Here is a 14,056-nt window from a genome sequence, read left to right on the forward strand (position 1 = left end):
CCCACGGGCGGTGGGGGGAGGTTGGGGGACACTGTCAAACGCTGCTCTGCATAGCGAGCATACCGGACGAATTGACGCAGCTGACCAATTTAGGGGTGGTGGATTTTTACGGGTCCCCTGCAGCCCCAGACAGGGGCGGATTGGGATGGAAAACCAGCCCGGGAAATTTATGGAAGCAGCCCTAATGGGGGTGGGGTCTGTTGAGGGGGGCGGGATCCCTCCTCACTAGGCCTGATTCTGAGTTGGACGCAAAAATATGTTTTTATGACGCTTTCACTTTGCTTTTTACATAGACCCCAGTGTGAATCTTGTGTGTGTGTGTGTGCGAAATTTTAGTGTGGATACGGCTAATACTCTTCCCAAAATACACATTAAAGCAAAAAAACATCCACACAAAAATTAACATTTTAAAAACATTCATATATACACACACAATCTAAATGTAATGGCCAGCGTTGCCTAGCTTTCTTTTTATTTTTTTTAACTATTGCTTTCCCCAGTGCTGCCTGAATTTATATTTTCCTACTCTCTCTCCTGCCCCATTTTTCCTCCCCTCTCTCCTGCCCCATTTTTCCTCCCCTCTCTCCTGCCCCATTTTTCCTACTCTCTCTCCTGCCCCATTTTTCCTCCCCTCTCCTGCCCCATTTTTCCTCCCCTCTCCTGCCCCATTTTTCCTCCCCTCTCTCCTGCCCCATTTTTCCTCCCCTCTCTCCTGCCCCATTTTTCCTCCCCTCTCTCCTGCCCCATTTTTCCTCCCCTCTTCCCCCTTCTTATTTCATCTCTCACTTTCCGCTCTGTCTTTTCCCCATCTCTCTTTTCTCCCTCCACAATTTCCCTTTTTGCTCTAATATTCTCCCTCATCCCATTACTTTGTCTCTCTCTTCCCTCCCATCTTCCGCTTTCCCCCTCTCACTCTCCTCCCCTCTGTCGGTGTCTGTTTCCGTTCTGACATTCTTTCCTGCTCATTTTTTGTGATGGAGAACATTGATGGTGATTGTGTTACGTAGTGTGAGTGTTACGCCCAGGATCCACTTGCCGATATAAATGGACGATTGAACGATAACGACTTTGTTATCATTCAGTTGTTCATTTAATCGTGTAGTGGATATGCCAGAAACGACCAGCGATGCACGCTCCCGCTGGTCGTTGTTGGCATCGCTCATCGCCCGAACATGACGGTCAAACCAACGATAGCGTGTAGGCACAATAGCCACTGTACAATATAATGAACGACTGAACAATAACCTTACAGCCCCCCGAAAGTCCTTCATTGTCGGCAAGTGGATAACCACCTTTAGGGTGAGTGTGTGACGGTAACATTGTGGTTGTTTGTGTGGTACTGTACTTGGCTTGAGTGATAGTGTGACTGGCAAGACTGTAATTGATGAGTGTAGGGACATTGAGGGTCAGTGTGAGTGATACATAGGTGAATGTGACTGAGTGACAGGACAATGACGGTCAGAGTAAGTGACAGTGAGTATGAGTGGCAGGAATATTGAGAGTAAGGTGACGAGCAGGCTAAGGACGCACAGTGTGAGTTACAGGGAGGGTGAGGGCACGGACACTGAGGGGGAGTTACAGGGAGGGTGAGGGCACGGACACTGAGGGGGAGTTACAGGGAGGGTGAGGGCACGGACACTGAGGGGGAGTTACAGGGAGAGTGAGGGCACGGACACTGAGGGGGAGTTACAGGAAGGTTGAGGATAGGGACACTAAGGGGGAGTTACAGGGAGGGTGAGGGCACGGACACTGAGGGGGAGTTACAGGGAGAGTGAGGGCACGGACACTGAGGGGGAGTTACAGGAAGGTTGAGGATAGGGACACTGAGGGGGAGTTACAGGGAGGGTGAGGGCACGGACACTGAGGGGGAGTTACAGGGAGAGTGAGGGCACGGACACTGAGGGGGAGTTACAGGGAGAGTGAGGGCACGGACACTGAGGGGGAGTTACAGGAAGGTTTAGGATAGGGACACTGAGGGGGAGTTACAGGGAGGGTGAGGGCACGGACACTGAGGGGGAGTTACAGGAAGGTTGAGGATAGGGACACTGAGGGGGAGTTACAGGGAGGGTGAGGGCACGGACACTGAGGGGGAGTTACAGGAAGGTTGAGGATAGGGACACTGAGGGGGAGTTACAGGGAGAGTGAGGGCACGGACACTGAGGGGGAGTTACAGGGAGAGTGAGGGCACGGACACTGAGGGTGAGTTACAGGGAGAGTGAGGGCACGGACACTGAGGGTGAGTTACAGGGAGAGTGAGGGCACGGACACTGAGGGGGAGTTACAGGGAGAGTGAGGGCACGGACACTGAGGGGGAGTTACAGGGAGAGTGAGGGCACGGACACTGAGGGGGAGTTACAGGGAGAGTGAGGGCACGGACACTGAGGGTGAGTTACAGGGATGGTGAGGGCACGGACACTGAGGGTGAGTTACAGGGAGGGTGAGGGCACGGACACTGAGGGTGAGATACAGGGAGGGTGAGGGCACGACACTGAGGGTGAGATACAGGGAGAGTGAGGGCACGGACACTGAGGGTGAGTTACAGGGAGGGTGAAGGCACGGACACTGAGGGGGAGTTACAGGGAGAGTGAGGGCACGGACACTGAGGGGGAGTTACAGGGAGAGTGAGGGCACGGACACTGAGGGGGAGTTACAGGGAGAGTGAGGGCACGGACACTGAGGGTGAATAACAGGGAGAGTGAGGGCACGGACACTGAGGGGGAGTTACAGGGAGAGTGAGGGCACGGACACTGAGGGGGAGTTACAGGGAGAGTGAGGGCACGGACACTGAGGGGGAGTTACAGGGAGAGTGAGGGCACGGACACTGAGGGGGAGTTACAGGGAGAGTGAGGGCACGGACACTGAGGGGGAGTTACAGGGAGAGTGAGGGCACGGACACTGAGGGGGAGTTACAGGGAGAGTGAGGGCACGGACACTGAGGGGGAGTTACAGGGAGAGTGAGGGCACGGACACTGAGGGGGAGTTACAGGGAGAGTGAGGGCACGGACACTGAGGGTGAGTTACAGGGAGAGTGAGGGCACGGACACTGAGGGTGAGTTACAGGGAGAGTGAGGGCACGGACACTGAGGGTGAGTTACAGGGAGAGTGAGGGCACGGACACTGAGGGTGAGTTACAGGGAGAGTGAGGGCACGGACACTGAGGGTGAGTTACAGGGAGAGTGAGGGCACGGACACTGAGGGGGAGTTACAGGGAGAGTGAGGGCACGGACACTGAGGGTGAATAACAGGGAGAGTGAGGGCACGGACACTGAGGGGGAGTTACAGGGAGAGTGAGGGCACGGACACTGAGGGGGAGTTACAGGGAGAGTGAGGGCACGGACACTGAGGGGGAGTTACAGGGAGAGTGAGGGCACGGACACTGAGGGGGAGTTACAGGGAGAGTGAGGGCACGGACACTGAGGGGGAGTTACAGGGAGAGTGAGGGCACGGACACTGAGGGGGAGTTACAGGGAGAGTGAGGGCACGGACACTGAGGGGGAGTTACAGGGAGAGTGAGGGCACGGACACTGAGGGGGAGTTACAGGGAGAGTGAGGGCACGGACACTGAGGGGGAGTTACAGGGAGAGTGAGGGCACGGACACTGAGGGTGAGTTACAGGGAGAGTGAGGGCACGGACACTGAGGGTGAATAACAGGGAGAGTGAGGGCACGGACACTGAGGGGGAGTTACAGGGAGAGTGAGGGCACGGGCACTGAGGGGGAGTATGTATGTATAGAGAAAGAGAGCATCTAGAAGGAGGGAGGGCATGTGGACAGGTATCATTATTGTGTAGAGTACTGGCATGATATATACTGTATGTGCATGTGTGTGTAACTAAAGCAGACTAAAAGCAAGGTGTACAAATTCATAGTAATAGGAATTTCATTAAATTCATTAAACTTTAATTATATTTATATGACATAGACAGTAGAAAGCTGCAGCACTCACAGGTCTTAGTAACTCACAAAAAAAATGCAGGTGACACTACACCACTTTGACAAAGAGGGATTACTGGTGTAGTGTCACCTGCACTTTTTTGTGAGTTACCAAGACCTGTGAGTGCCGCAGCCTTCTACTGTCCATATACACTTATCCTGAGGGCACCCAGGCATTTACTGACAGTGGAGGAGTGCCAGCTACCTGCTTGCTTATATATATATATATATATATATATACATACATACATACATATACACAGTATATAAATATATATATACACACACACACACACACACATGGTATATATAAAATCACTTGGGTTTTTTAGGGCCTGTCTAGCTGTGATGGCACTACAAGTCCCAGCACATCCAGCTGACAAAGTGTGTGCTGGGGCTTGTAGTCTCCTCACAGCAGGACAGGCAGGCAGTGACTATGTGCATATAGGACACCTGGGCTTCTTACCTGGAGCACCAGGTCATGCTGTGTCTGTGACAGTAGTGCGGTGGCTGCGCGGTTCAGATGATCAGACCGTGCTGGAGTACCGCTGTGAATAGAAGCTGAGGACGAGGAACCGCCCCGCCCCCGTCAATCAGGCTCCTGAGTCCGAACTGGCGTCTCCCGCTGCCCGCACTTCTGAGGGGGGGTCTTGTGCCCAAATGGACCACCCCTTCTAACACAGCCAAACTGTAACTGTTCCCTGGCTGGAGCAACAGCCCAATACATTCTGCAGCATTGCCGCATCGGTGCAGCGCTGCTCCTGGCTAACGGCACTATGAAGTGCTTGCTAGCCGGAGCAGGTGACAGCTTCCTGTTTGCGTTCCCTAGGAACGCAAATCTAGGAAGCGCGGCAGCTGGCCCAACACATAGAAATTGGCCTGGTCCGGCAGCCGATGTTAGCCGGCCCGGCAGGCAGTGTCAGCCAGCCCGGCAGAGGGGTGTATGGGGCCGGCCCAGCGGGAACTATCCCGCTGTCCCGGTGGCCCAATCCGCCCGTGGCCCCAGAAGAGAGGGTGGATCCCCTGCAGCCTAGTGAAGTGGGCAGCATGGAGAGATAATTACCGGGAGTCATCATTTTAACCCTGCTCCCTCCTTACAGACTCGCTTTGGAAAGCCTTTAAGGTTCAGGGGTCTATTTACTAAGCAGTGTTAGGAGACAGAGTGAAAAGTGATAAGGTGCCAGCCAATCAGCTCCCAACTGTCATCTCACAGGCTGTGTTTGAAAATGACAGTTGGGAGCTGATTGGCTGGCACCTTATCACTTTTCACTCTGTCTCCTAACACTGCTTAGTAAATAGACCCCTCAGGCTTGTCCGATCAGAGAGCAGAATTTTGTGATTGGACCTGCCTTTATTACCTTTGTCACTTTTATGTGATTATTATACCAAGCATTGGGGCTCCATAAATTAGCCGAAAATCTAGAAGGCAAATGCAAATGTTTTTGTCACATTAGGGGAGATGTATCGAGCCTTGGACTGGAGAGATATAAAGTGGAGAAGTTCCCTATAGCACAGGTTCTCAAACTCGGTCCTCAGGACCCCCAAACAGTGCATGTTTTCCAGGTCTCCACACTGAATCAAGTGAAATAATTAGCTCCACCTGTGGACCTTTTAAAATGTGTCAGTGAGTAATGACTACACCTGTGCATCTGCTGGGTGACCTGCAAAATGTGAACTGTGTGGGGTCCTGAGGGCCGAGTTTGAGAACCACTGCCCTAAAGCAACCAATTAGAATCTACCTTTCATTCCATAGGCTGTGCTATATAAAGGACAGTTAGAAGCTGATTGGCTGCGTTGGGCAACTTCTCCAGTTTTTCTCTCTCCAAGGCTTGAAACATCTCCCCCTTAATGGGTATGGCTAATTGATTATGCCTCTTGGTGCAGTATCATGCAAACCTAAGCACCATACATAGTCAGTGACATCACTATGGGTGCTGACGCCCAGTACGGCACTTAATCCTCAGCGTGAACATAGCCTTGTGCCCGCAAAGCGACGCCCCCTGATGTGTGCTGTTTTGCGAGCGTGACTGCGTGTCACACCCCCATTTTTGTCATGCTGGGGGCTTGTCCAACACTCCGGGACTGCTGGGTAACCCCCCCCCTCTCTCCCAGCACAGTGCGCGTCCTCTATCATCGCTGCAGAGCTGTTCGGTGACACCATCCAAGGGGGTGTCACCCGGTGTGGCCCGAAGCCCCCTAGTGACACCACTGTACTTAGTATGTATCACTTTTCCTATCGCCCTTCTACCCTGTGTATTTTCCCCAAGGTCTCTCCACATATTATTATGCATACAATACCCGCAGTGTAACCTATGTAGTGCGCCCAAGATGGCTGCCTTGTCTGCTACTTTCGTGGGCAGGAAGAACAATCCTCAGAACTGATGATTCTCAGAAAATCTTTTGGTTTTTTTTCCTCAAAATTATTTTTTATTGAATCTGTTGCAAATATCAACCACACACACACACACACACACACACACACACACACACAAAAAGAGTATTGGATACTTGTTACAATAATCACAAACGCAAATATTTGGAATCTATGTACTAAGCCTTGGATAGAGATAAAGTACTAGCCAACCAGCTCCTAATTGCCATGTCACAGGCCGTGTTTGAAAAATGTCAGGAGCTGGTTGGCTGGTACTTTTATCTCCGTCCACTTTATCTCCACCCAAAGACAAAAATCGTCCATAAAGACGTTGAACAGGCGGTGAACTAGCAAGTAGTTAGCGATTGCTTGAAAGGCCTGGTGATGGGGCAGAGGCTAGGGGTATTTATGATGTTTGCTCACTTACTAATTTCAGTCCGGCTGTTTCCGCAATGACCTGAGAAGCCATATGTATCATTTCCCAATATACAAACAGGACAAAGGCACTTCCTGCACACTATAACACATACCAGGATTGTTACTGCTCATTTACAGGCAGAAAAACAACACTGGTAAATATGACATAGTTACACATTAAGCCTCACATTTTAAAAAAGCAAATAAACTTAGTGCCAGCAATAAAGTAATTAAAAGGAAATAAATGAGTTCTTAAATCTTGGCCACTGGCCTGATGCTGAAATCCAGGATTAATCTGGATGTCCCCAATTATAAATTATTATGCTTTACTGAGTCTAGGGCAGTGGTTCTCAAACTCTGTCCTCAGGACCCCACACAGTTCACGATTTCCAGGTCACCCAGCAGCTGCACAGGTGTACTCATTACTCACTGACTCATTTTAAAAGATCCACAGGTGAAGCTAATTATTTCACTTGTGATTCTGTGAGGAGACCTGGAAAACATGCACTGTTTGGGGTCCCGAGGGCCGAGTTTGAGAACCTGTGCTCTAGGGTATCCCCTGGATATTGTGGGAAAGTGAAGGACTTACCACAGGTGTCTGGAGGAGATTCTGCTCTGACTCCTGCTGACAGAATTCAGGGCGAGGCTGAATGCAAACAGAACACCTGGGCTTCATGTAGGGGAAGGGAGCCGTCAGACTCAAGGTGCCCACACACATACCGATGTCTTCACGATACGATTTTATGGCCGATTTCCTCATGAACTTTCACGGGAGCTCCCTTGCCGTCGTGATCACGATTTGGAGTTAAATATATCCAATCTGACTAAAGATCTATCTTGCAGCCAATGCATTGTATCCCAGATTGGCTAATCTGCCCTACAGCACGGCAGATCAGAAGATGCGATGTACGACGAGCGGGGACGCGCATCGGCATCGTGCTCGTGAGTATAAACTCACGATTTGTACTTTTTTTTACCCGATTCGTCGTCACGATTCGTCGAAATCGGCCAAATCGTGTAAAATGTCGCTATATGTGTGGGCGCCTTCAGGCAAAAGGAGTCAGGAGTCCAATGCCGGCCAATTAGGATAGAGCTGGAGAGAGACGTTTTGGCTTTACGCAGACTCCGGGTTCCTGTGGACGGCACAGCATGTGTGTTTCAGCATTGTTTACCATCCTGACAAATACATTTCAAGATTGTTTCACTAGAAACACTTTGTGAGCGTCATTTTGGCGACGTCAGGCTCACGCTCAATGGGAGGCGTATCCAATCAAAGAGGACAAGTGGAGGTGTTGCCCAAAAACCAATCAGATTCTAGCTATCATTTTATAGACTGTACTAGATAAATGTTAGCTGGAATGGGATTGTCCTCTTTAGAAGGTCCGATAAAATAGCCATAGCACAGAGCAGCGTATAGTCCCAGTGCACAGGGCGGTATCCAGAGGGAGCACTGATAATCACCATCCCCGTACAGAAGCATTAAGTGAATGGGACACATAAGTAACACGCTCAGACACATTTTCCTGAGACGATGTTCCTGTATTCATCCCCAGCCCCTCCGTCGCACTCTGGGCCTCAGCTGTCCCCACGCTTGGCTTTCTGGATACGAGGAATGTCGTTACCCCTGGGGGCCAGTTTGGGATTAATTCCTATGGTTTCGGCAGTAGTCTGTCCCATCACAAACTTTAACCAAGGCGCTCCCAGACCGGAACATAACGAGCAGATGTCACTGCAGATTATATTACAGCGCGCAGAGTGTTTCAGACGGAGGTGCTCTGCAAGAAGAGGTTGTGCTGGGAAGCTGGTGGGAGCCATGCTCAGGGATTATTATTGCGTGTTTACAAGGCCTTGCTTGTGAGATTTTACATGGATCTTCCAGTAAACTAAAGGTGCCCATCCACTAGACAAGCTGAAACCGTCTGCACGATGAGCCTGCACTGAACGAGCAGTCGTTCAGTGCAGGCTCATCAATCTTGCTCAACCTGATGTTATCGTCAGGTTGTCCAGCATGTTTGCCCGATGATAGATGTCTAAACGACCAGCGGGAGCGCACATCGCTGGTCGTTTAAGACATTTTTACAAACGATTTGCAAACGATTTATGAACGATATCGTTATAATTCAATCGCTCACATAAATCGTCTAGTGGATGGGCACCTTCACATGGGTCCTCTACTTTACATTCACTTTGCCCCACCCTCCTCCCCTGGCCAAGTGGGTGTCCCGGCTTGTGTGTGGCTGCCATAACCGATTATGGTGTGCCATAATACATAATGGGCTATTGTAATGCACTGTAATCAGGGACGGATTGTAAAGAGGTTTTTAGGCAAATCCTAAAATGTATCCACAGAATAGGTAACACACAGACATAAATAGAAATGATACATGATGATAATGATAGTGGGCTTGATTCAACATCAGACACTGGGCCGATTCGGCTGCAGCTGTCTGATGGCTGTTTCCCTGCGCACGCCTCGGAGCCGCAGTGCGCATGTGCCTCGGCTCCGGACGCAGTGTGGTGGAAGCCGCAGCCATCTCGACAGGCTGCTGGCATTGGGATACGGGCGCGTTTCTGAGGCGTGCCGGAGCCAGCTATTGCGTTGTCTGATGCAGCTTCACTGGCCTCGGCAGTTAGATATTCTCAGCAACCTGCGGAGATGTCCGATGGCCCTTTTAATACCCCCATACAGTACAATACCACATATTAAGCATTCACAGAGCGCCACCCGACCACATTGATAGAAAAACCCTTGTTGCCGTTCTCCACAGTAAAGCAAGACACTTTTTCCATAGGTTGCCATGGCGACAGGGTAAATTGATAACCGTCTGTGTTATCGTTACAGAACCGAGTATTTCAGATTTTAACGGTGGTTTTAATGTCATGGCTATGATCATTTTAGGCTGTGCCATTAAAGGATAACTCCACCTAACTCTACAAATATACTCTGGGTGGAGAATAATGTGATCACATAAAATCTGTATGAATACAATACCAGCCATCCTTCTTTCGCCTCATCCATCAGCGCCGCGGATGGTCCAACAATCCAACGTCACACTACATTACTCCTTCCACTCAGCCGGCTAGCAACAAGCCGGGTGGTTATCATCGCCCGTCTCCCGCAAACTTGCTACTGAGGTGAATAAGATTGCAGAAATAAATTCAGACTTTAATCAGTATAGTGTACATATAACAGCGCCAACACTACGGCTTAAATTAGGCGTATATTCCCTTACCTCCATGTCTGAATTAGAAGCATTTGCGCAAACACATCCTTCCAGAGAACCCCCCATCACGCCCCTATTCTGTAAGTGTAGCTGCAATCAAAATTGGTATAAAGGCCCCCATACACGGAGCAATACAGCGGCCGATCCGACGGATTGGAAACGATATCGCCGCTATATCGTTCCATGTGTGGGTATGATATCGGCCAGAGCGCGCGTACATTCACTTCTACATCAGCTTCAAGGGGTCTATAAACAAGAAAGAAAATTAATAATTAAACTAGTCACAGATAATAAAATTTGAAGTCCAGAATCCATCGTCTCTGACACATAGTAACACGTTATACAGTATATTGATATTAATTTAGGTTCACTTCAACATGAATAAAACTAGAATGAATTCTGGGGTCGTTTTCAGGACTCATTTAAGGTGAGGTGTTATATAGTCTTGGTTTGGTCACTGAAGAAATTACCAAAAGGTTCAACGAGGACAAATGGAGAAGGCTGCCCTCTACTGGTCACTCCTGGGACACTACCTGAGAACAAAACAAGCACATGAGCACAGAGATTTATATTATATGGCCAAGACATCACAGGCAAGCTTAAGCAAGTGTGGAGTAAAATTGACCCCAAGCAGCAGTATATCATGACGTACTGACTTTCTGCCTGCTGCTGCTCTTTGCCAAAGAGGTTTTTTCCATGAAAAGTGAATAGGTGAGAACAGGGCCGGTTCTAGACATTGTGGAGCTCAGGGCGAAAGACCCCCCCCCCCCCCAAAAAAAAAAAAAAAAGAATTTTTTTTAGATAAGATAACATTATGACACACGCGGTAATGGCCTTTATAACGCACTATGCCACATTCAGTAATGCCCTTTATAACACATTATACCACACGCAGTAATAACATATTATGCCACACGCAGTAATGCCCTTTATAACACATTATACCACACGCAGTAATAACACATTATACCACACGCAGTAATAACACATTATGCCACACGCAGTAATGCCATTTATAACACATTATGCCACATGCAGTAGTGCGCTGTATAATACATTGTGCCACACACAGTAATTACCTTTATAATACATTATCCCCAATTCAAATTACACCACACAGTAGTCCCTTATGTTATGATGCACAGTAGTGCCCCTTTTACATAATGCCAAAATTAGTGTCCCTTATACACAAGGCCCACAGTAGTAGTGCCCCTAATACAATGCCCACAGCAGTGGTGCCCCTTACACAATGGCCCCAGTAGTGGTGCCCCCCATGCAGTGCCCACATTAGTACCCCCAGTGGTAATGCCCCCTATAGTAGTTCCCCCAGTAGTAAAGCTCCACAGTAGTAATCCCCCCAATTAGTAATGCCCCATTAGTAATGCTCCCCAGTAGTAATGCCCCCATTAGTAGTTCCCACAGTAATGTCCCTTATAGTAGTTCCCCCAGTAGTAATGCCCCCATTAGTAGTGCCCACAGTAGTAATGTCCCTTATAGTAGTTCCCCGAGTAGTAATGCCCCCCATTAGTAGTGCCCACAGTAGTAATGTCCCTTATAGTAGTTCCCCCAGTAGTAATGCCCCCTATAGTAGTGCCCCATTAGTAATGCTCCCCAGTAGTAATGCCCCCATTAGTAATTCCCCCTATTGTAGTGCCACCATTAGTAATGCTCCCCATAGTAGTGCTCCCCAGTAGTAATCCCCCCTATTGTAATGCCCCCTGTAGTTGTGCCCACTAGTAGTAATGCCCCCTGTAGTCGTCCCCCAGTAGTAATGCCCCTATAATCGTGCCCTCAGTGCTGGTGCTTCCGACTGAAAAAAAAAAAAAACACACTTACCTTTAGCCCCGCTCCTGCTTCCGCTGCCGTCCGGTCCGACCGCGGCTCCTCGGATCTATGGGAGATACGTCATGACATCCCTCCCATAGTACTCTCTCTGCCGGAAGCCGGAGCTCAGGAGTGAGCTCCGGCGTTCGGCTGCCGCTGCAGGGAGGGGGCCGGGTGCCTGCTGATAACAAATATCAGCGGGCGCCTGGCAAATGCAGCCTCCCGGTGGCGGCTAGCGGGGGAGGTGGACCGGCGTATTTTTATTTTAAACTATTTTTTTCTTCCTTCTAAGTTTTTTTCGGGGGGAGGGTGGGGACTCAGTGGCGCCCTCTAGGTGTGGGCGCTCCACGCGACGGCCCTGTTAGCCCGCACCTAGACCAGTCACTGGGTGAGAACCTCACCGCTAAACCATTAGCTAGTCAAGCTGTTCTGCCATTGCAGCTATTGCCAAGAGCACCCCACTTTTAGAATCACTGCGATCTCCTTTTTGCAGCCATGCTAGCCATAGTTTTAGGCAACCGGGCAGGTCCACAATTTTTATACATGGCACAGACCATGCCAGCCTGTTTCCTGCTTGGAGACATGAGGCACACCAGTGTGTAAGCCCTGCTGCTTTCAACAGGGACGTGCAGTCAGGGGAGGCAGAGCCTCCCCTGTCATACTCCTGAGATTTGATACTAAAATTATTAGAATAATACAAAGAAGCGATTTATAACTTATAAACCAATTCAGTATGATTTGCCACCGGCCGCATGAAAATGACAGGCGTCGGGATTTGGACGCCTGTCATGTAACCCTTGCCGGGATTGTACAGTCGGGAAGCCAGCGGTCGGCATTCCGTCCATCGGCTTCCCGACTGTTTCCCCTTATAAACATCTTTTTATTGTTAAGACTCACCAGTTTTGTAGAGATTGGAATGCAGGGAGACGAGAGATGAGGCAGCAACAGCTCAGCCTCGCTTCTGTACAGTCAGAAACTGCTTGCAAGGCTGGGGGCGGGGCCACGCCACAGTCAGTAAGCTGCACAGAAAGAGAGTTAATAGAGGCATGCCTGAGTATGGGGTGCGCGCCTTGAGCACTGATGGACACCTTGGATGTGTCATGTGACCAGGAAGTGCACTGCAGTGTTTAAAGATCAGAGCTCAGTCAGCAGTAGCAAGAGAAGACACAGTGGTGCAGGTAGGAGAATCCAAGGACACCGAAGCTTAAGCTGGCCACACACTAGACTAGGGATGGGCATTGGCAATAAGCACCCCCCCCCCCCAGCTGTTGCAGAATTACACAACCCTGCATGCCCTGTCACATTTTTGCTATGCTAAAACTGTTGCAAGGTATGCTGGGATTTGTAGTTCAACAACAGCTGGAGTGCTGCTTATTGCCCACCTCTGCACTAGACGATTTCCTGCCTGATTTGCATGACTGACGCATCAGGACGATAAATCGTTCAAATTTGTATAAGTCGTGCAGTTTCCACGAGTAATAACGATCCGATACGCGTTCCCGCAGGTCGCAAGTCATATCTTCCCTACAGCAGGGAAGATCTGTCAATCTAGTTAGCGACAGAGTGTGGAAATTGCACGATATAGAACACTTTTTGCACGATAGCCTTTGTCCAGGACTGCCCTGGGAGTTCAAGGGAAATCGTTAACGATGTTGCATCGTTTGCGAGTCCTTTAGAGTGTGGCCAGCTTAACTGTAGTGAGGGGAGTGAGACAGGCTCCCAGCACTCAGACCCATCTCCATGTGTGCCTCCCCAGCCATTCACCTCACGTCACTAGTTTTCAATACACTTGCTATCCCTCATTCATATTGTTTGGACACTACCTGTATTAATTCCAATACGATTCAAATCTAGGGTGTAAATTCACAAAGATGGGAGTTCTATTAAGAAGCGATGTTGCCCATAGTAACCAATCAGATTCTACTTCTCATTTATCTAGCACCTTCTAGAAGATAATACCTGGAATTTGATTGGTCGCTATGGGCAGCAGTTCAGGGCTGGTTAGGACTTTTTTTTTTTTTTATGGGAGGGGGACGCTAGGCAATTTTTTTCTTTTTTTAATATTAAGCCTTTAGATAGTGTTTATATGCAGAAACATACACAAATCACACTGATCTGTGCAGGTTTCTGCCAAACTCGCAGCTCAGGAGGTGGGTCCATTTGAAACTTCAATTTAGCTGCGAGTTTGCTACAATTACACCCGAGATTGTAATCTCAAATCTTGGTAAACTCTAGAGTTGTATCCTTTTCATGAAAAGTACTTTCGAGTTTTGGCGATGGTGAGTTTA

This window comes from Taudactylus pleione, unplaced genomic scaffold, assembly GCF_031769625.1.
Source record: "Taudactylus pleione unplaced genomic scaffold, aTauple2 ptg000061l, whole genome shotgun sequence".
Classification (NCBI taxonomy): domain Eukaryota; kingdom Metazoa; phylum Chordata; class Amphibia; order Anura; family Myobatrachidae; genus Taudactylus; species Taudactylus pleione.